The sequence below is a fragment of the Pteropus alecto genome, unplaced genomic scaffold (assembly GCF_000325575.1).
Source record: "Pteropus alecto unplaced genomic scaffold, ASM32557v1 scaffold38, whole genome shotgun sequence".
Lineage (NCBI taxonomy): Eukaryota > Metazoa > Chordata > Mammalia > Chiroptera > Pteropodidae > Pteropus > Pteropus alecto.
Genome location: NW_006442512.1, coordinates 8145303 through 8170368, shown reverse-complemented (window position 1 = coordinate 8170368; position 25066 = coordinate 8145303). Strand labels below are relative to the sequence as shown.

The 25066-nt window shown below is 32.2% G+C and overlaps 1 protein-coding gene and 1 pseudogene across 1 annotated transcript in view; one reads left to right on the top strand and one right to left on the bottom strand.

Moving 5' to 3' along the window:
• MDGA2 (MAM domain containing glycosylphosphatidylinositol anchor 2) overlaps positions 1-25066 on the bottom strand; it is an 813395-nt gene that overhangs the window by 342345 nt on the left and 445984 nt on the right. The gene's annotated exons all lie outside the window — the stretch shown is intronic.
• Positions 18986-19105, top strand: LOC112471760 (annotated as a pseudogene).

Genomic DNA, 25066 nt, shown 5'->3' with positions numbered 1-25066 from the left:
GAGACAATATTGTCAATAAATGAAATATATGGGCCACCCCTAGCACATATTTTAGAATTTTAAGGGTGACATTAATATTGATTCTTCTCCTTGGGATGTATTATGTTTAATATGACTCAGCTAAAAGAGAGAATGTTTCAGAGGCTTTAACTTGGCCTTCTGACTAGGATAGCTATCACCTCAAGGACAAAGCATCAATATGGGGGTTCTGACAATCAGTAAGTATGTCCATTCCAATTACACTTATTGGAGACTAGGTAAATGGCAACAATATCAATCTCTGGACTGGTAGATACAATGCGACCCACCTGTGGATCACAGTTCCACTTAATATATAGCACCTGTATGCCCAAATCTAACAGTATAAGGGCATACTGATTCCACAGAATCTTAGGTATCAGAAGGTCAACTTGGATCATGTGTATAACAGTTCTCAAAATGTTTCAGAACTCCACTTTCCCTAGCATGTGTTTATTCAAGTAAATGTATATAGGTTCTCTGGAGAAAAAATTGGGAGAATCATTACCATTTATATTTGCTATCGGTTGCAGGGTTCTTTCTGGTGACTCAGTTTCCCCTTCAGTCAAAGAGTTCAAAGTCTAAAAATTACCTCGGGTTCATAAATTGGGCATTATAAATTTTTTATGATCTGACTATATTCAGCCTCCCAATCATTCATCTGATTTCTTTAATTGTGTAGATTGGCTAATATCCTTGTTGACTACCCACTTACTTTGCCCCAAGAAATGCTATGTTCTATGAACTATCTCCACAGCTTTCCATGAGTCTAGAGCCCAGATAGATTTGCAATAGCTGCCCATTAAGATAACTGCACCCACCTCGCTTATGACAACTAAACACTGCCACCTAGCTTCTATTATTTTGAGATCCTGGCATACCCATTTGCTATCAGGGAGCCCAATTCTGTAATAGCTTCTCTTGCCATCAACATTTGCCTACTGAGAGAAGTTATCTCTTAGGTTCTCAATGACACTTGTATCTCAGTCATAAACACATTCTTTAGGGGTGCTTTTGGTGTTTCCTCCAAGCCTTTACACAGAATATAATGAGCTGATGATTTTCCTGTACTCTAGATGTTATATTCACTTTAGAATACACACATATCTAAGTCTTTCAATCCTTTTTTGTACTATCTGCACAACAGTTTTGGTATTTATACTTTTTAATGGAATCACCGCTTTTCCCAAACTTCTGAGAGCTATCCTAGTAGCAGGAACTATTTCCCTCTATTCTTGTCAGCATCCTGAATCTTATATCATGAGACAATGCCCCCACATAAATAAACACTTATTCTTCATCCCTATTTGATCTTACTCTCCATATCCAATATTATTCAATCTTATCCTTCATCCCACTTGATCCAGAAGCCTCAGAATCCAATTCCATACATGTTCTCCTGACTTCTGACAATAAATACTGGCTAGAGTCTGCAGCTTACTTGAAACATAGTCCATTTTTTTTTTTCCCTTAGAGACACAGCATTTCCATGACCAAATAATGTCATCCATTGATCCATATATACTGATTTGGAGGCCAGGAATGGAAGTGAGGATATGTATTAACATAGAAGGAAGAAGTTTCTGTATCATCTTTAAGTATATAAAAATGATAGCCTTTAATTAAAAGAAATGGGCCACTTTTTTAAGCCCAGAAAATTTAGGAAGACTCAGGGTTTCATGATTTCAGAGACTATAAACCCAGATGTACCTCTCCCCCAAGTCATAGTTCCACTTGCTCCCAACCAGGATTCAGTGGCTGGTTTGAGGAGTCAAGCTTCTCTGAAGCTCTGCTATACTGTTTAACAAGTCCTAAGCCATATTATCAGTTGTTATGAGCTCTGGTTAAAGAAGGTAAATGTCTCTTTATATTTGCTAAAGAGGCCTTCTTATTCTCACACCATTACTTTCAACTCATGATTAATCACCTTCAGCCCTTCATTCTTTTTCTCTACTGTATGAATAGAACCTAGCAGAAATGGATTCTGTTGTCCTTATAATTACTACTTTCCCTTAAATTCCTCAAAAGCCTAAGATTGAATTCATAGTTCATTACTTTCCATTGGTACATATTTTGGTTCACCATCAGTGAATGAGTGAATGTTGTAACAATATCACCACTATGACGTTCAAGAGGTATCAGTGGTGACCTATCACCTGCAATGGGATCTCATAGCCTGCCAGGTAGTGGGTTGATGTGTCATCAATCTCTAACGTTCTATTTTACAGTCTACTTCCTCAGCCCATCTAGAGTGATTTCTTGAAAATATGATTCTTTGATGAAGATATGCATGTAGGAAATTTATTGTGGAGTGCCCTCAGGATAAATTCTTGTGGTGGTGTGCAAAAAAAAAAAAAAAGTAGGACCAGTCAGTGGGAGAAGTTAAATTGTGATACATCACTGTAAGTCTCCAGATGATCCTGAAGGAGCTCTGGAGTTGAAACGGTCTTTCAGAGTTGTCCAGCAGAGCTGCTCTGCTAAAAAACCAGATTGGTCAGTGAATTAGGGCTTCCCTGACGAGGAGGCTTAACCTTGGGTTAGGTGGCTCTTTCCAACTGAGGACAATTTCATGAGAGAAATTTGTCGAGAGTCAATATCTTCTAATACTCCTAGGGTTTAGACAAAGTACCTACTAAATCAGCAGTTCCCAAACTTTTTGGCACCTGGGACCAGTGATCCTATGAGAATCTAATGCCTGATAATCTGAGGTGGAGCTGAGGCAGTAATGCTAGAGCTGGGGAGCGGATGCAAATACAGATGGAGCTTTCCTCTCTTGCCTGCTGCTTACCTTGTGCTGTGCAGCCCGATCCCTATCAGGCCACGGTCTGCGGTCTGGGGGCAGGGGATAGTTTTATCCAAGGATCTGGAAGTTACTATTTCTAATTTTTGCAGTCTTTATATATAATTCAGGGACCATAAAATCTCTCTATTCAATGGTAAATTTTTATACTAAATGGTTTCGATAATATTACAAAGCCCACTGAACTAATTTCTGTTATTGTTGATATTTTATCTGCATTTATTTTTCTCTTTAAAATATATATTTTTTAATTTTATAAGCTAAGTGTGTAAAATTCAAATACCTAGAGATGATAGTCATCGACAAATGAAAAATGTTCTTTTAAGTAAAAAACATTATTTTTATTATTTAACAGCAGTCAAAATTTTCTACATTTTTAAATATTTTAATAACATTTTTCTATATTTTAATAACATAACTAATATTTTAATAACATTTTTCTATATTTTAATAACATAACTAATATGGTTTTCTATAAAATATACTCCTCTGTGCATAATACTCATATTTTAGTCATGTTTATATCCCTAGAACCCAACATAATGGACATAAGTTCTCAATGATCTAATGAATTAATGTACAAAATAACTAATTTGTAACCATGTGATCAATGTGAATTTTCAGCAAGGTTACCCATGCATGCCATAATGATTATCTAAGAAAAATCACTCCCTGCCCCCTAAATGCAATAGCTATCTCTTTGTAACTAAAATAATTGTCTGGTAACTTTTTTTTGTCTGATTAAATATGCCAGGAACTGATAAATTAGCTTTTTAAGAGAATAAAAAATAAATAATGATATAAGTGACCTTTCTCATACATTAGATAGACCCATTTGAGATAAGGTTCACTATATCATGGAAGCATTTGTTTAGTCTATTCTCCACTTAAACTGAGGTACTTTAGTGACATAAAAGAGTTAACTATCACCCAGCATGCACTGGCAAAATAAATCTATGTGCTTATAGTTAATCAGTTATTAACAGCAACTAAAATCATGGGGAGTAGTTACAAATTAAAGAATCAATTAATCTCAAAAATAATCATAGCAGAAGCATGTTTCCACAGGGGTTTATTCCAGCATTTGGTCCAATTTTTCTGTCTTTAATCTTTGAATTAAATCAAATGAATCTGAAAACCCAGATGGCAAAGACACACTAAATACGGTACTAGATTCCATCTTTCCCTCTGGGAAATTCCAGAAATCTAAAATTTCCTATGCAAAAAAAAATAAAAAATAAAAAATAAAAATGTATTAAGGAAAATAACAACTCAATACACTGGAGGCACTAAAGCTAGTCAAGTTTATATGTTATTTTTTCACTTTATGGGTAAAAATGTTACTATTATAACTATCAGATGAATGCACATAATAATAGATAACATGAACTAACCCAAATAAAATTAAGTTGTATTGAACTTATACAAAAGAAAAACTAATTAAGTCAGAGTTAGACATATCTAACTGGGCACTTCAATGTAAACAAAGCATTGATGCCAGTGATTTGTAGCACTTTCTGCTGATACCAATACAGAAGCAGAGTTTTCTTAAATCAATGAGAAATTTTGTGCAAGTATCAATGACAGGAAATGTTTTGTATCTTTTCCTAAAGCGTAGTGATTTTTGAGCAATGACTAATTTTACCTGATAATCCATAAAAGAAAGCAGACAAAATTAGTAGTTATAGCCAAATTCTCAAAATAGGACACTTATAAGAGTGAAGCTATAAAATTTAGATTCATTCTTGTTTGAAATTTCATTCTTATTCATATATTCACACAAATTAGAATGCATTGCATCTTCTACAATTTTTAAAAGATATAGGTATTCACATGTTTTATAGCTCTCCAGCCAATATTATCTTGATGATTCTGCACGTCATTCTGAGAAAACAGTTTTTGAACTTTCAGGTGGCCTAGAAAAACTATCTCAGGATTTTCTCCTTACCTCCTCTTCATCAATTTTCTATGAAACTCCTGAAAAATGAAGATAACTTGGGACCTGCATTTTTAAAATTTCTTTAGATATATAGACATATACACACATGCACACACACATGGTAATTTATGTGTATACAGTATGCACATTATTTTACATTATATATAACATCATTATATAATAAATATGCATTATATGTGTAAATATTATAATGTGTATATATATATATGTATGTATAATTGCATATGTTATACAATACGTATGTATTTTATAAACTTCAGTCTTTTTCTTCTTAATACTTACCTCCCATTCCACTCCCATTTTTCATAGTTGTACCTCCCCACGTAATCCATGCTAACATCCTGGACTTCTATGTTTTTCTTCAGGCTCATATATTCATGTTTATGAAGATATACATACAATTTTTTCTTTGTTTATTTTTCTATAAAAATTAATCACTTTTTTTTGCTTTTCTCATGCAAACAACTCATGAAATACCTCCAAGGTAGAACTCTAATCCTTTATTTATTTATTTTTAATAGTTGTACCATATCCTTGGTCATCAATGTATATATAATTTGTTCAGCTATTCCCCTTTTATGGGCCTTGACTTTATTTTCAGTGTTTTGCCTCTGGGAATAATGCCACAATAATGGTCTCTGAACATGTACTTTCAAACTGGTGGCTTCATTTTGATGGGGGAAATTCTTGTAAATGGGAAGCTGGGTTGTAAGTAGTTGTAATTGATTTTGCTTGGTTTCTTTCCAAAAGAAATATATGTTTCACCACACGCATATTATTATTGCTTTTACTTATCTCATGCATAATAGACATTTTTGCTCTTCTAAATTATTGTGCACTCTGTTTGCATAAGGTTGTAGCTCACTGTCACTTTAGGTTGCACTTGCACAACTATTAAATTTAGGAATCTTTTTGTTTGCTAATGGCCACCTTGACTTTTGCTTACTTGAACTGCCAACTTACATCATTTGTCTATTTTTCTTGTTAGTTGCCTTTTCCTTTAAAAACTTTAAAATTTCTTCGTATATTGTAGATTATAACCTTTCGATAATTATTTTTCTATTAATTTGCTTAACATATTTTTCTTAGACAAAACAAATTTTATGTAATAAAATATGATTACCGTTTCGCGTGTCGCTTTGATTGTATGGTGAAGTAGGCCTAGTTTTCTCCTAGATTACATATAAAGTCTTTACTCCATGAAGAACTAAATTTTGAATATCATGTAATTTAGATGTCTAATTTTATTTTCTTTCCGATATATATTAACAGCAGCACCATTTGATATTACGTATCACAATGAATTAAATACCAATTTATCACATATTAAATTCTCACATATATTGAGATCTATTTCTGGTTTACCTTTTCTGTTGTATGATTTTGTCTATTCTTGTGCAAAATTATATCATTATGATGTAGTATGATTATATCATTATGATATAGTAGTTTTTTCTGAATTCTATTAAGACAACTTCACTCTGTCCCAGGTTCTCACTGCCATTTTACTCATACTTTCTAGGTCATTCTCAGGCTTCTGTCTTTCAGTTAATTTCTAAATTATTTTCTTACACTCAAATTAAAAAATTATAATAAAAATAAAACTCTAGGAATTGGAATTTTATTAGATTCATTTATTAATATGGTATGTTTCACGTTAGATGTATTTATTGGAAAACATGATATGTCTTTTCATTGAGAATGGATATTACATTTTTATATTTAAATTCATACTTTCTCCTTTTGGATTTTTTGTCATTTCTAATACTTTTCCTAAATATGTCATGGTAGTTTTTAAAATTGAGTGAAATATTTTTATTGCCATGTTTATTACTAACATGGAGCTATTAATTTCTGTTTACTTAACTCATATCTAATTACTTTCATATTCTTCCAAACATTCTAGAACATTTTTTCTAGATTATTATGGTATATATATAAATATTTTAAAACATAATTATATATTTATTATATATTATATATGTTATAATATTGACATTATAAATATACATTTGTGTTTTAAAATATTTTCTATTTTATAATTTTATCAGCACAATTTCATTGTTTTTAAAGTTTACATCAATAATTTTATGTATGTATGTATGTATGTATTTATTTATTTATTTTATTATGGTGACATTGGTCAATGAAATCCAGTAAATTTCAGGTGTATAATTTAACAGTAAGGAATATATATATTACATTGTGTGTTCACCTCTCATAGTTAGATTTCTTTCTGTCACCATATTTGACCCCTTTAACATCAATAATTTTATTTTTTTTCTTAGAACATTTGCTGGAAATCCAAGACTACATTAAAAAAAATAGTGAAAACAAGCATTCATATCTGGAAACTAATTTAATTAAAATTATTTGTTTTCTCTTTTTGTCATTTAAGTTTTTTTTTAAATTGAATAGTCTTGATTTAAATAGTTTCTTTTCTACTTCTAATTTGTTCAGAGATCTGTCTTAAAATTAATAATGATGGCAAATTTTCATTAAATGCTTTTAAAACATCTATTGATAGTGTGTTTACACATTTTCAGAAAGTGAGACAACTTTGTATTCCTTGAATAAACCTCTTTTGGTAATTATTGTAGTTTTAGTCTATTGGTTAATTAATTTGCTAAATGTTATTTAAAACTTTTACATTCACTGCCATAAAAATTCATCTATAATTCTTTCTTTTGTTTATAATTATTATATCTAGAATGAATATCAAATTTAATTTTATAATTGTAAGAAAATATCTCCACTTAATAAATACAGCTTTGTGTTCTAAGTATGTACTTCAATAAGTTATATTACTTATACTAACATAATCATTATTCCTAATATAAATCTAATGTCTATGGAAAACAAAATATAACACATGGAATTATATATCATTTCTTTTCTCCATTATTTAGCTACTATGAGAAATGAGTCTGAAAATATGCATTTCAATAATGAACTTAATTTCTAATTATAATTTAGCGAATTATATTGTGAAAAAAAGTTCACGAAAGTATTTTCCATAAGGCCATATGCATTGCATAAATTAACAACAAAATCAATATAGATATATATATTTTTTAGCAATATCAACAAAAAAGTGTCTCAATTCACCAAACTAATATAAAGGGTACAGGTGTATCTAAGTTGAAACTGTGTATCTTTTTTGTAAAAAAATATTTGCAAGTAATAATAAGTATCAATGGAATATTATAAATATTACCTTAAACATTTTTTGTTCCTTAACAGCCATCTATCAAGCATAACAGTAAAACATGGAAAAATGCAAGAAAGAATCTTAAAAATAACACCCACAATCTAGATTAAAATTTTAGTAAATTGGGTCTGTTTTCTTCCAGTCCAAAAATCAGATTGCATATGATTTAAAATGTGTTTCTTGCTTATATCAGGAACATTGTCTTATGACATCATACATTCTTCATAAACTTCATATATTCTTCATATATTCTTCACTGTATCCCTCAATTTCTCATTCATTCATTGAAGTGCAATCTAATCAGCATCTAATATATTCCAGGCACTACTCTAGGTACTGAGTTTTCAACAGGAAAAAAAAGGAATGGGGTGCGGGGTGTGGAGGGAGAGAGAGGAAGAGAGAAGAAAAAGAAAAAGAGATAAAGAAAAAAAAGAAAAGAAGAAAGAAAGGGGAAAAAAAAAGGAAGAAGGAGGAAGAGGGAAGAAAAGACCAGCATTAACTTTACCCTTGTGAAGCTTATATTCTAGTGAAATAAACACTAAATAATTAGTTACTTAAATATTTAATTTATTATACACCACTTAATTATAATATAGTAAGTTCTAGGAGGAAGGTATAAGGGGCTATGAGAATATGTAAAAAGGGAACACATGCCCGTCTGTAGCATCAGGGACAATATTCCTGAGGAAGTGGTGCATACAGATAGATTTGGTTAGGGCTGGCTGAAGAGAATCTCAGGCAAAGAGTGGAGTATTCTGAGCCCTTGAAATGAACATAAGCCTTGTGAATTCCAGGAACTGAAACAAAAGCAGCATGGCTGAAGCACAGGCAGGGAAAAAAAGAAATCTGGGGTGAAATTCAGGAGGTAGACGAGGCTCAGTGGAAACAGGGTCTTGCAGTATAGTAGGCAGTGAGAAGTCTTTGAAGGGTTTTAAATAGGGTGCTATGTAAACAAATTTAACTTTAATAAAAGTTGCTCCAGCTGCGATGCCCACAATACATTGAAAAGAAGCAATAGTGAATATGAGGAGACCAGTTAAATGACTCTTATGGGTGTCTGGGTGACTTGAATGGTGCCAATAGAAATGGAGGGAAGTAATTTTGTTTAAATGGCTGTATAATAACCCATAATACTATTGTAGATACAATGAAATTGTCAAATAAAAAAATAAAAAGTTTACAAGAGAAATTATATTGAGTTCATTATGTACAAATAATATTTTGGAAGTGATGTCATAAATAAATCATCAAATAAATAGACAGTTTGTTGTTTTAACTCTGAAACCTAATAAAATTTTATTTTATAGTGGACAATATGCAAACAGAGGCTCTATAAATGACAAGTATGCAATTCTCCCAGCCATGAGCGCTGAGATCAGGCTAACTAAAAAGAAGAGGAAACAATTTTGAGGAGTCAAAGATGGCCTCAGCATTGAACATCTTATATTATGGTTCTCTGATTTCGGATTTGTAAAGGTTTGAAACAAATATGTGTGGCTAGCTCCCATCAAGTATGGGGGCTAATCTTTGAACTCCACTCTATATTTTGGATATTTCCTAGTTTCCAACAAAAAAGATGAAAATGGTAGATTCTTTCTCAGCCTCTTTTGTAGCCAGAGTATGGGCACATGACACAGATTCATCCAATTGGATGCATCCACCATAAACTTTGAATCGGGATCTATTGACGCAAATAAGTAGGGACCAAGAAGTATCCATTCTAGTGGCATGTAGTGGTGGTAGCAGCAACAATATTGAGTTTCCTGGAACAAAAGAGAAATTGTGCTAGTGACAGCATCCTGTGTTTAATATGAGCAACAGCAGGGCTCACTGGGAAATTCAGTGTGTCATGGCTACAGAAGTGGCAGCACTGACTTCAGTGGTTTGTGGAGGAATTGGGGGCGTGTCCCTCTATATTGTTTAGCTTCTTTGGTCCCTGTTTTCTAAATTTCATTTCATGTCCTCAATGCAGGTCTATAAAAAATCAATTTTATTTATTTAGTTAGTTAATTAGTTAGTTATTAGTTAGTTAGTTAGATTAAATCAGCCAGAGTTGAAGTCTCCTGCTTTAGGTAATGGTTTATTGAATTAGCACTCTTTAATAGAGGTAGTTATAAATCAACTGTATTCTGTTTCCCACTGTTCCCTAAAGCCTATGTGATATGCTATATCTTTTCTTGCTATTTGATGAAATTTTGGGCACATTTCACAGCATTTTTAGTTCCCTGTAGTCAATCACAAGAACAGTTCTATTTCTGTAATTAAAAGGGCCAGTTCAATTAAAAAAAAAAGTGTGAACTCTCTAATTTAGAGTTTCTTCATACTTTCCAGTTGTGTACCAGTCCAGGCTTGATATCCTGAAAGTCTAAGGGAAACAGATGGAGAATGGTGGAGGTGGAGAAGGGTTTACTTAGACCCCTTTTCTCTCTTTGCTTACTTCATTCTTTGACTCCTCCCTTCTACTTCTCTAGCCAAATGGGCTAGCCACTTCAAAATTGTAAAGAAAATTGAAGGAGGAGAGGTAGGGAAAAATTAAGCCTCATCTTTTGTAAATAGAAACGTCTGCAGATCTTAGAGCCAAACTCTTGAAGTTCTCACTTGGCTGGAGGAAAGAAAGAAGCATCACCTTCTTATCCTTCTGTTGGATCGACAAAGCCCTCTTAACAAAAGTCTCCTTGTCTTCCATTCCCAGGTACCAATCTGAATTGCTAATGAAACTAAAGTTGGGGTTCTCCAATGCTGGCATAGATGATCTAGCAGCTCACTCTGCCACAGGTACTTGGTAGCTTCTAAACTGATCTCAGCCTTCTGGTCTCTGCCAAAATTAATATATCAAGAGGCAAAGTAGCATTCTGTTACTCTTGCAGCTATGAGCCCTGACACTTAGAGCTTGTTAGCCTTCCAATAAACCCTTGTTCTAAACCTAACCCCTTATTTATTGATAGACAGGATAAAAGCACACATTTTTGTCCTACTTGTTTCATATCTCAGAATAGCATTGGTGGTTAAACCTCAACATAGTTCCATTTTTGGAGGTCAATATACACCTTTTGCTCTAAGTTTTAATTTCTTCAGCTTTATAAGCAGGCTTGTTTACTATTTTAATCCTTAATTTATTCTTATAAACTTTTAAAAAGAGATTTAATAACGATGCACATGTACTTATTTCATCAGTCTAAAATATATATATTAATTACTTATTTTTTCTCTCTTCTCAAAGGAAATGTGAAATGTTTTCCTTCTTTTAACAACATTGGTTATCTCATCCACAACACAAGCATTGGCAGCTTCTAGTATTGGGCAGGACATCTTTAATAACACATTGTATAAAAATAAGTCTTTAGAATAGAATAAAGATACCTCAAAATGAGACACCACTGAAAGGAACCTACATCCCAGTCTAGACAACAAAGCCTGAAGGAACAAAACTTGCATATACATATATATACAAAAACAAACCAGCTTCAGCTCAATGAAAACCTCACCTGAGGCAAAGAGAATGTTTTATACACAATTCCTGTGCATGCCTAATGGCTTTGTACCTCCCAGTGATGACCAAATGGTCCTCGTTCTAATTATTAATTTAAAAACTAATCAACAGGGACAGACAAGACAATTTCTGTCAGCTAGAATATATCAGGCAATCTAGCCAAGTACCCAGCACACAGGATTCTGCTTTCAGCTGCCATTTCCTCATGGTCTGCAGTTAGCTCTCTAAAAATTAGGGGAGAAATTAGCGATATTCTCAAATGTAGAGTCTGACCAGTCACCACATGTGTGCTCCACTTCTGAGAATCACTTATTATTATTTCTGAAGTTGATATCTATTTAAAAAGTAACTGAATTAAACCGATTCCAATTAAAGTTGAATAAGAATCAATTTTACTGCTGGTTACAAGGAGAACCAGGTAATCACCAAGATATGTGCTCTGGTATTTACTAATACTGCAATTTAAGGCAAGTTGCTTAACCTCTCTCTGCACCTCTATCTTTTTATATAGGCTCTGCTGTGGGAAGCACCTCTGAGCCAGCAGATCATGAAAAGCAGAAAGGGCTTTCTGAGTAGTGAGGGAGAAGAGCCCTGGAGGTTCACCAAGAGGAGAAAATCAGTAGCAGTGAGCATTCTCACAAGAGACAAATTAGCAGAGCCAGAAGGAGCAGAAAGGAGGCAAGAGTGGAAGAACTGAGAGATTTCCATGCTAGGCACTGCTATGATTAAGTTATTCCTCTTTGGGACATTAGATCAGAGGGGCTAAAACACTTTCTAGCCATACATGTAAGCATCTCAGGGAGTTATTGGAAATACTTGAGTGGTCAATTCTAGAAAAAGACTTAGATTTCCTACCTAACAAGTAATGATATATGTGAGATATTACTCTAAAAGCAATTGTTTTCATTTATATTCAAAATCCAATAAAAGCTGAGAATCTTGGTAGACCAGCTTTGAAATAGTGGGTGACTGCTGCCTCTGTAATGTCAGAAGTGAACAACTTAATTACATTTCCAGCACAACTGTGTCTATTTTTATTATATATTTCAATTAGACAAAATGTACATTTCCACTGTATTTAGCCATGTGCACTGTTTACAAATAAGTATCTCTACCATTTCTCCATTCTCAACTGAACATTCTCAATATCTTAGACATTTTATAAGACCTGTGCATCTGCAATTTGCCTGATACTATGGGATTGGGCCTACATCTCTTTAATTAACAACTGTCTTCCCTTTTCTACCATTTCAGTTTGCTTTTCGTTTTATGGAATTTTTAAGAAGTTGTGTGTGTGTGTGTTTGTTTGTTTGTTTTTAAGAAGCCTAATAGTAACTCTTTGCCTCTTAAACAAAAGAGATATAGTAGTCTCTATCAAAATATTGAGGATTTCAGCAAGAACATTATAAACATCACAGAAATGTGACCAACTTAAGGGTGACTTCACCATGTCAATTTCCTGTCTTATGCCATGCCCTTCTTTTACCTGCTGTGTAGTTGTCTATGAATTCCATTCAAATTTCCAAAACATACAAGAAAAGGAAGTGAGGGACTGGTGTTCTGCTATTGAGAATGATAAAAGAATCTAAGATTTGTGTCCATAAGGATTCAAATAATTGATTTGGGTCAGATTTATGTTTCTGCAGAACTAGAGGCTGTCAATCAAAATGACTGATGGCTACTTATTTATAAATTAGTCAAATGGGTTGGTATCATTCCATATTAGTTTATATATAATTCCTAGCAAGAAAACAATAATAAAATGAGCTACTGCAGGGAATCAGGCAACAGGAAAAAATCTGAAATTTAAAACTTTCATTTTCAACATTGAGTGACATCATCAGATACAGAAGGTAAAGCTTTTCTTAAGTTACCAAAGAATAGAGGTTTTTCTTTTTCATTTGTCTCATCTAAGGGGGGAAAAAAGCACACATTTTTTTTTTTCCTTTTTAAGGATACTCCACAGTATTACTTTGGACTAGAAATCAGGGCCATGATTCTAATTACAAACGCAAAGTGGACATGCTGTCTTAAATTTTCAGAATGAGATTGTCAAGCCATGTATGCATTCATATGCATGTGGAATGTTCCGGATATGTGAAGGAAGTCTTGTAGTCCACCCATTACATTATGTTGGGATAAAATCCCATTATAAAGCTTAACTTATTAACTATAATTATATTTCCATTTATTTTTCAATAACTTTTCTATGCCATATAATTTGTCATCCTTTCCTTACCATAATTTGACTAAAATGCTACCAAATTAATACACAACTCTTTAGATTCTTTTGTTGAGTATTCCACTCAACTAGTATAAGCTACTCTTTTTCTTTTGCTTGGTTGATGTCTTTCTCCAAAACTCTATGTCTTTTTATTAGGTAATTGATGAAAAAAATATTAATTAAAATTATTACTAAAAAGGTTTTTAAAAATACCGTTATATTACATAGTTCAGAATATAATTCAACTAAGTTCTAGAAAAGGAGATATGTTTAATAAATGTGCATGCTAAATTTTTTATTGAAATATGGTTGACATACAATATTAAACCTGCTTGCTAAATTTTAAAGCCTGATATTAAGCTATCAACAAACTTTAATTTTAATGAACTGCCTCAAACTCAAATTAATTCACCTTAAATTATATTTATATGTTAAATTTAAGAAGCTGGAATTTCACAGCAAAATAACAAAATGCTAATAAAGCTAATGAAAGAAATTCTGCCTTCAAGCAAAATTCAATGAAAGTTGTATATACCTCAGAAGATTTTTCCTTTGACTGAGAACTCATTCACCTAAAGCATTTCAATCTGTTAAACCTCAGCAACATTTAGACCTGACTGATATTTACAGATGTAAGTAAAATAAAATGAGACTTAAACACAGGCATTCATTGTCTCATTAGTTATAAGATTAATTGATCTGATTTTGGTTCATTCGGAGGAATATCAAAGGAAAGTTAATTAATTAAGCAATTAATTTAAGGGATTAAGATATTAAAAATCCTCTTCAAATTGGGTGTAGTAGAGTGATAGGAAACAATTTAAAAGCTACTTTGCTTTATTTACATATTTCAAAATAAGCATGCTGAGCATATTAAAACTCAATTTGAGTTCACCAATATGATCATAATTAATATATGACAACTTTAATTTAACAACTATAGAAGAATACTGTCTTTGTTCTTAAAACACCACAGATATTTATATACTTAAAATCAGTGCATCTACAATTTTCAAAATTTTTCTGTTGCTTTCATTTGCCTATAAATACTAATAAAAATTCACATTTATTCATAACCAACAATTTTGCTAAAGATTTCCAAATATTATTAACATGAAAATAAACTGTTATTTAAATACATAAACAAAAAGTTTATTACTGAGATTTGAACCTTTGAATCTAATTAGGAATAAAGTAAACAATATTATTTTAAGAACTGACATGTTTAATATTTACTAATAAAACACAGTGAGTCTTCCTACTTGACAGTTATGATGAAATGACAATAATTATAATAGACAAGCTTTTCTATAGTTTATTAAATCAAAATATTTTTATAGTTTTTCTCAACTTATATAGATTCTATTTTGATTAAAGAATTTTAGAATGATTATATTTTATAAATTAATAATTATAAATCAAATATATTAAATTAAAAAGTTATCTAGAAATTGAAAAAAATAAAATAAATTATGCATATTGTTACAGAGCCGCCCGCCTTCATTTATGTTCCAGTCAGGCCAAGGTAATACAGTATATTATTAAAGAAATGTCAAATGGTAGATAAATATAATAATACTCCTATTATCCTGAGTTAATCTACTCTATATTATAACCACTGGAACAAATCTTAGCATTCATACATAAACACCAAGAGCTTCTGATCAAACAAAATTTTATCCCCTGTATTCATGGGGCTCAGTGGCTTTCTTTTGGCTTCTAATCTAACTCCATGCCTTTAGATAAAATAATAAGTTGCTTCTTGGTTTAATTGCAAATCCTCAGTTAACCAGAAGTAAATTGGAAAAGGAAAAATGACAGCAACAAAAATAAGAAATAGTATTTGAAAAGATTGACAGTGAGGAAAGAAATCATAAACCATAACAAATAATACTGAATTATTTGCTATCATTTGTGAGAACCTACTATGTGCCAGACATTGTATAAGCATTTGACATTTCATCTACTTTTTTTTGCTCTGAGGTAAACAGAATCATTGCCCTTTCACATATAAGAGACTATTTACTAATAGGTTCAGAGATGTTGAGTGACTTGACAAAGATGGCATAACGATGATTCAAGAACAAATCATTGAACTTCAATGCTCTTTCTATAAGAATTCAAAAACTGAACACTATAAATACTTTGTTTAGGGGGAAATAGCCCTATATACTTCATACTTCATTAGAACTTTGATGCATTATTATGAATTTGTACAACAGAGTTGGATACAGAGTTATCACATTAAGATGGCAAATGGATAAAACATTCTATAGTTTCCTATAGACTTGTTTCAAAATAAAATTTTGTGCTGTTGATGGAAGGTGAACAAAAGATTATGATATTTTGTCATGACCCTACAAATTTTTTACTTTATTGTTCATTAAGATTCTTTATGTATATCTAAATTGAAATATCAAAAGATGTGATGTCTGACATATTACATACCAGCTTAACATCTGTAGACTAATTTAAATCTACGTATGAAAATCTAGCCATATACTTCATAAGCCATTGGCTCATGACCCCTTTCATAGTTAAAGCAATTTTAAAAAAAATCATAACAGACAATTTCTTAGTTTTATAAAAACAGTAATTTTCATAATCTTGAAAGTCATTGTCTCTAAAGAGATTATGGAAAAATTACTAGAGATTTAAATATGAACTGTATAATAAAAAAAACTCCAAGTGCACAAAAATATTTTTTCTTTAGTAATACTAAGGCCCAAAGCATGTGTTATAAATCCTTTCAATTTCATACACTAGAAAAAATAAATGAAAATAATAAATGATATCAAATAACATCACATTGCTTTCATTGAAATAATTAAGGAAATCTTGGGTCTAACTGGAAGAAAAAGTAAGTAGTTATCTTATGTTCTTGGCAAAGGCAAAGATCAATTTACATGAAAAGTATTACTACTTTTACAGAATTCTATTCCAGTGTTCATTATGACAAATGATACAGAGCAAAATAGGTGATTTCTTATTGTACAAATGGGGGTAGTTTCTTCAGTGATAATATTTATTTCAGATAGATGCTTTAATTACTTCAGAATCTATTTTACTTCAGAAATTTTATACCTATTTATGATATATGTATATTTTTAAAACTTGCTATACTAATTTTCTATTTGTAAATTGTTTGTGAATAAAGGTTAATAGAAATGCTTAGCAGATTAACTACAAATACATGAAAAAAACCGGTTTCATCAAATCCAGTTATGCTGTCACAAAATGATTCCCCTTTGGAATGTAATCCAGAGATATATTGCTTAAGAAGCACACATTGAAAAAACAGGATGTTGTAGGCTCTGTAATCCAAAAACATAGTCCATGTATATCTTTATTTGGATTTAAAGAAACTTAATGACATTAAATAGTATTAAAGTCCTTTAAAAAACCACTATGACATTTTAAAGTAACTGGCACAATGGTGTCATTTTCTGGTTTAACATAGAAAATGTACATTTGGCAATCCATCGAATCCCCAGGCCTTCTTTAAAGTTATTATTTCCTTTCATAAATAAAGAACATTGAAATGCATCTATACTTGGTTGAGAAGCACCAGACTAACATCGACTATTTTTCACTGTTCATAGATATTTAAACCTGGGATTGTGCCAGTTTTGACTATATTGTCTTTTTTTTTTTTTTAACTTTGTGATCTTAGAGACATTATATATATATATAATGCATTGTTTAGTTAATTTACTTACTCTACAAAAGTATTTCATGTCTACCACTTGTAGACTATCTTGGAAGAGCTCACCATTCAGTGCAGCAGAAAAAAACAGAAAAATAAACATTGTCATGTGGCAGGCGCTATGGGAACTATTGGGGAAAGCTATATTACAGAAATGTGATTACAAAATCTATTCAGTTTTATACAGCAACCCAGGCAGAAAGAGCAACAAATTCTGTCTGAAGAGTCGATATATAGAAGGATGCTTGAACTGAGTTTAGAAAAGTGAACAGAGGCTAACCTGCTCTAGGCAGAAGGAACAACAAGCCCTTAGAGGTATAAGAGAACATGATACATTCGGGAAACTTCAAGGAGTTCAAAGTTGTTAAAGCAATACATAGAAGTATTATAAGCAATGAAGATCCACCAGGGGCTTTGGTAGATGATGAAAACAAGTCTGTATATTATGTTGACTTTCTTTATAAGCAATTTTAATTGAGAATCTGCTGTGCTTAGCCTTTTCCTAGGCCACAGAAAAACAACTGTGACCAAGATGTAGTGCCTGATCTCATGAAGAAGATGAATCTCAGACAAATAACTGTAAGCAAGTAAGTAATAATTACAAGTTTACAATATTACATGGGAGAGCCAAATCAACGAGTCATAAAGTTTTAATAGCTAATTTCAAACATCAATATTTTCTTTTATGGCTTCATTTTATGGTTTACCATCACTTGAAATTTTAATTGTTTTTCTTCTATTTACATCTTTACTAAATAATTCTTTACAGTAGTTTAATAATATTTGAGGGGAAATATATTTATTTTGTTTTCATAACATTTTCTTGTTTTTTTGTTAATTGTTTGTAATTCCAACTAAATTAATTGTATATTTGTGAAGAGCGGATATCTCCATACCATTCAGATACCTAAATCATGTTCATAATGCATATCTACATTAATTCAAGTCCTATCATTAAGAGTTTGAAGTTTTCTTTATAAAATCACGTGTTTTTAATTATATATTCTAATAGGCTATTGCTGATAAATAGCATTTTTACTTTAAAATCAATTAAAGCACAGCTCCATTCTATGGGTTCTATAAAAACACAAAGGCAGGTGGAGCATTTTAAATTAAGTTATCAAAATAAATTTACTTGTCAAATATTTTAAATCTATATTTCTCATCAAAATGTTCTCAGAGCAGTTTTATGCAAATGTAAGATAATAAACTGTTCTGTCTTTATTCTATCTTAATCAAAAGAGGAGATTTTTAAAAATAATTTAATTTGGATATTTTCTTAATTTGGCAATTTCTTCTTACTAACTATCTTAGGACTGAGAGATATTCTTTAATCAGTTATATTAACAAATTTCACAAATTGTAGTCTAATGAACTAGTCTTCTCTTTTTATTACATAATTGTCTTATTCTATTCTTCATTCCTTTAATTTATTAAACTTTGCTTTATACTTAATCATAAGTGTATTAGGAAAATCTTGACTTGTGATTTTTATAAACAGTACCTAACTACTTCTCATTTTAGATTTATAGATAATCCATTTTAGTTGAGACTCAATTTAAATTTTCTGTTTTTCATCTATGACCATCCTACCCTGAAACAAGCCTGATCCCATCTGATCTTAGAAGCTAAGCAGGGTCGGGCCTGGTTAGTACTCGAATGGGAGACCACCTAGGAAGACCAAGTGCTGTAGGCGTAAAAAATATATATATATATTTTAAATAAGGGATTGTAAGCTGACAAGGTCCTTGCAATCTGTGAGGTAAATCAAGGGTTTTCTTGCCTAAAAAAAAAAAAAAAAAAATTCTGTTTTTCAATTATTAATTTTCTTTCCTATTTAAAAAGTGAATGTCACTTTTTTTGTATTTTTTTCTCTTCCTTTTCTCACTTATTTTCTATTTTCATATTTTACTTGGTAAATCACATTATATTTCTGTCCATCATATATCATGATCTAGTGTGGGAGAAATAAAAATTAGGAGGACTAAGTGCCAGATCCACTTTTTCTATTAAAGTATATGTCAGGGTGGAGAGGTACTTCACATAATAATTTATTCTTCCATTTGTGACATTAGGATAGTTCTTATATCCTTAAACAGAGAATTCTAAAGGGTAGTTTATTTTCTTATAATAATTTTTGATAGTTTTCCTTATGCAGCTTATTAAAATTTTAACTCATTTTGATAATGTAACTATTATTAACTGAATTGTGGTCCCCCAAAACTCCTATGTTGAAGCTCTACACCCCCTTCTCCATCAAATGTAAATGTATTTGGACATAGAGACTTTAATGAGGTAATTAAGGTTAAATGAGGTTATTAGAGTGGGTGTCTATTCTAATAAAACTGGTATCCTTTAAGAAGAGGAAGAGACATCATGAGTGTGTGCACAGAGAAAAGCCCCAGTAAGGACACTGTGAGAAGGCAGTGATCTGTAAACCAGGAAGAGAAGCCTTACCAGAAACCAACCTTGCCAGCACCTTGGTCTTAGAATTCCATCCTTCAGAACTGTGAGCTAATAAATTTCTATTATTCAAGACACCCAGTCTGTGGTATTCTATTATGGCAGCCCAAGTAGACTAAGAGAGTAACTAAAGATGTACACTCTAATGTCAAATTAAAAAAAAAAAAAAGTTTTAATCATAGCAGGTGTTTCCAATTACTTGAAAATAACACTAACACATTACAAGAACTATAGCTCATACTGGTTATAAATTAATCTTACTGAATGAAATTCACAAAGAAATATGCACTTCTCAAACAAATCAGACTGCTTTTTTGAGTATTGGTGAGCTACGATTATTTCATCTGATATCGAAATATAGGTAGATATCCCTCAGGTAAGTTCTCACTCATTGTAGTATGCTATTTCAATTTTGTCTACTCCATGACTATAATTTTCATCTAAATGATGATAATTTCTAATTCTTCATCTTCAGCTGACATATCTCCAGAACTGAAATCCAGTTTAGTAAAACACTTGCTAGACGCATACATTTTGTTGTTCTCTGAGCATTCATATCTATACATATTCCCCTACATATGAGCACATCCTTCTGTATTTATTGTTACAGGGAATAGAACCATAAATATATCCAATTTCAACTGCCAAATTTAATAAATGTCTAAGCCAATAGGGTCAATGACCTAGATACATCTCAAATTTTATCATATTGATCTCTACTGTATTTATCACAATATAGGTACACATCATCTCAACCTTATGTCACAACTCCTTCCAGTTCCATTCCTCATGTCCTTACATCCATTCTTCACAATATAGCAAGAGAGAGCTTTCTATATTCCAAATTAGACAGACTTCAATGCTCCCAATTGCCAGAAAATGTTCATATGTTTTCATGAGGTTTATAAAATGGGTCATAATCTGCCCCAGATTACCTCTTTCCTCTATTCTAATTCTTACTACTCCCTCTTTTCAGGTGTGCTTCAGTTATGTTGAAATAATTCTAGTGTCTTAAATAGGCAACAATAATAATTACAGCTAAAAATGTAGTAATAACAATAACTGATAGCATATTTATTGATCACTTACATTTGGTTAGTAACTTCACAAAACACACATATACACAAGCACATAAAATCTCCAAAACATAATTTTGATACAGATCATATTATCATTGGAATTTACCAGAATCTTAGAAATTAAATGACCTCTACAAAATAGTTCAACATCAGAATTTAAATCCAAGTCTTCGAAATGCAAATATATGAGTCTACATTGACTCCTATGAATTCTCTGACTCTGTGCCATACATGGTTCCCTCTACCTAGAAATCTCCATCTCCTTTTCGCATTCCCAGTCTTATTTGATTTTTAAGGTTTGACATCAACAAACCTTCCATGATATAATGCCCTTCATCAATAAATAATGACTTAAATTCTTCTATTATTTGATTTAGGGCAAAGACACATATTTATTATACATTCAGTATATATGTGTACTTTATATAAATAAAGTTTAAATTACATGGATATATATAAGGATATATATAACAGCAACATTTGTTCATAGGTTCTAGAATCACTTACTTTTGAATTTTCATTGTTTAAACACTATTTATTTTGTTAAATTAAATTCTTCTGCTTCGATATTCTTTAATTAAAACATATTAATGGTCAGTATTTCCTTGAAAGCTAGTTAAGAAATCTTTATTTATGCATAACTGTTTTGCAGATAACAGTATTAAAAACAAAGGTACAAGTTAGACCTCTACTTGGGATATTTTTAAATATTTTTTGTCCACGTGGTTAATTAGAAATCAAACCCTGTAATACAAATTTTATAAATCAATGCTGATATGAATTTGGGTTGCTCTATTAAATAACCATGTGGTCCAGATGCAGTGGGGCACAGGACCTCCTGGCCCATGTTTGTTTTCTCTCTCTCTCTCTCTCTCTCTCTCTCTCTCTCTTCCTTCCCAGGCATTCCTCTTAAAGAACCTACATACAAACTTACTTGCTGACAAACTCACTCACTCTGAGCTCCAGTGCTGGGGCAGCAGCTCAAAAAACACATAATGAGAGGAACTTAATTGTGTGCTTTAGGGTGAGGGCCGGAGGGCCAGCTGTATCCCAGACAGAATTGCTGACATAAGACATTGTTCTTTTGTTGAGCCCTCCCCCTGCCCAGCCACCACGTACAAACAGGCTCCAAATCTGAGTCTATATCAACCTGCTACCACTGTTTGCCCTACCCTGGTGATTTCCTGAGACCTCACCCCACTCAACTTTCAGTCTGTCTTGGCTAGCTCTGCGGACTTTCCTAAAATCACTCAAAGGTTCATAAACCCCAAACAAACAGTGGTTGATCTTTGCATCCCCTATACCTTTTACAAAGAAGCCCCAAGTCCAGCATTAACAGCATCTAACCTCAGTTTGCAACTTAGTCTCTACCAAGTACATCCAAGCTCAGTACGAGTGTCATCCATTTTCAGATCACTTTGTAGATCATACTCCGTGATCCCAAGCAGGCCATAGGCAGTGGCTAACCTTGACCTACAACAGAGGCTCTCCCCACAAAAGGCCCCAGAAATAACACACTCAGTGATCAGCTTCAGACCACACCAGACACTACCAGACACCTCCACAAATGACACATCAAAGGGGCAGACTAGGCAGGCACCAGAACCCCGCTAAAGTGAGTCTCAGTCCATGCGGTAAGCCCCTACATTACAGCTTCTCCACTATAGTCACAGCAGTGTATTGGTTGTGAGGACAACCAGTCAACCTGAGGGTCAGTCCTTCTCACTGATGTCCCAACAGTAACCAAAGCTCATCTACAACATGGGGTCACACACAACCTACATAAAGAACACAGCTAGAGCACCTAGTTTAGGTGAACCAGGGAGAGTATGCCACTGTACTCCGCAGGACACCACTATATAAAGTCACTCTATCAAGATCGGGAGACATAGCAGCTCTACCTAATATAAAACAAACAAACACAGGGAAGAAGCTAAAATGGCAAGATAAAGAAATATGTCCCAAATGAAAGACCAGAACAAAGCTCCATAAAAAGAACTAAACAAAATAGAGACAGGCAAACCACCAGATGCAGAGTTCAAAACACTAGTTATAAGGATGCTCAATGATCTCATTGAGAAGTTCATCAAACATAAAAATAAAGATACAAAACAAAAAAAGATCCAGTCAGAATGAAGAATACAATAACTGAAATAAGAATACTTTAGAAGGAACCAACAATAGATTAGATAAAGCAGAAGATCAAATCAGTGATTTAGCACTCAAGGTGGAAGAAAACACGTAATCAAAACAGCAAAAAGAAAAAAACATGTAAATGAGGATAGTTTAAGGGGCCACTGGAACAACATCAAGTGTACCCAAATCTGCATCATTGCAGCAGTAACAGAAAGAGAAGAAACAAAGCAAAGAATTGAAAACCTATTTGAAGAAATAAAGGACAGAAACCCTCTCTAACCTGATGAAGGTAATAGACACACAAGTCCAGGAAGAGCAGAGAGTCTGAAACAAGATAAACCCACAGAGGCCCATGCCAAGACATATCATAATTAAAATGTCAAAGGTTAAAAACAAAGAGAGAATCTTGAAAGCAAGAGAAAAGCAGTTACAAGGGAGCTCCTATAAGTCTGTCAGCTGATTTCTAAACAGAAACTTTGCAGGTCACAAAGGATTTGCAAGAAATATTCAAAGTAATGAAAAGCAAGGACTTACAACCAAGATGACTCTACCCAGCAAAGCTATTATTTAAAATCGAAGGACAGATAAACAACTTCCAAGACAAGAAGAAACTAAAGGAGTTCATCAATTCTAAACCAGTACTATAAGAAATGTTAGAGGAACTTCTTTAAGAGTAATATGAAAAAAAGATAAAAAATATGAGTAATAAAATGTCAATAACTACATATCTATCAACAATTACTTCAAATATAAATAAATTAAGTAGATAGAGTGGCTGAATAGCTAAGACAGGACCCTTACATATATTGCCTACAAGAAACTCACTTCAGATTAAAAGACACACACATATTAAAAGAAAAAGAATGGAAAAAAGATATTTTATAAAAATGGAAACAAACAAAGAATATTGCTGGAGTAGCAATATTTATACCAGACAAAGTAGACTTTAAAACAAAGGCTGTAACAAGAGGCAAAAAAGGACCCGGCTACTCCACTTTTGGGTATTTAGCTGAAGAAACTCATAACACTAATTCAAAAGACATATGCTTCCCTATGTTCACTGCAGCATTGTTTACAGTAGCTAAGACACGAAAGCAAACTGAGTGTCCATAGGTGGACGAATGAATAAAGAAATGGTAAATATATGCAATGGAATATTACTCAACCATAAAAAATAAAGAAATATTGTCATTTTCAACAACATGGATGGATCTAAAGAGTATTATGCTAACTGAAATGGGTCAAATAAAGACAAATGCCATGTAATTTTATTTATATGTGGAATCTAAAAGACAAGATAAACGAACTAAACAGAAACAAACTCAGAGATACAGAGAACATTTTAATGGTTACTAGATGGGAGGGGATTAAGGGGATAGGTAAAAAAGGGAAGGGATTAAGATGTGCAAGTTGTTAGTTGTAAAAACAATCACAGGGATGTAAAGTACGGCATGGGGAATATAGTCAATAGTATTGTAATAACTATGTATGATATCAGATGGGTATTAGACTTATTAGGGTGATTATTTTATAAATTATACAAATGTCTAATCATAATGTTTGTACAACTAAAACTAATATAATATTGTATGTCAACTTTAATTAAAAAAATATTTTAAAAATTACTATCAACAGATAAATGAATAAAGTGCATATATACATATAATGGAATATTATTCACATTAATAAAGAGGTAAATCCTGCAATGTTCAACAATATAAGTAAATTTTGAGGACACTATGCTAAGTGAACCAAGCCAGTCACAGAAGGACAAATATTGCATGATTTCACTTAACATAAGGTTTCTAAAATAGTCAAATTATTGAATTAAAGGATAGAATAGTGGTTGTCAGGGGCTGAGGGTAAGGGAAAATGGCAAATTGCTAATCAAAGGACATAAAGTCTCAATTATGTAAGATTAATTCATTTATAGACCTGCTGTACAACATTGTCCCTAGAGCTAACAATACTGAACTGTA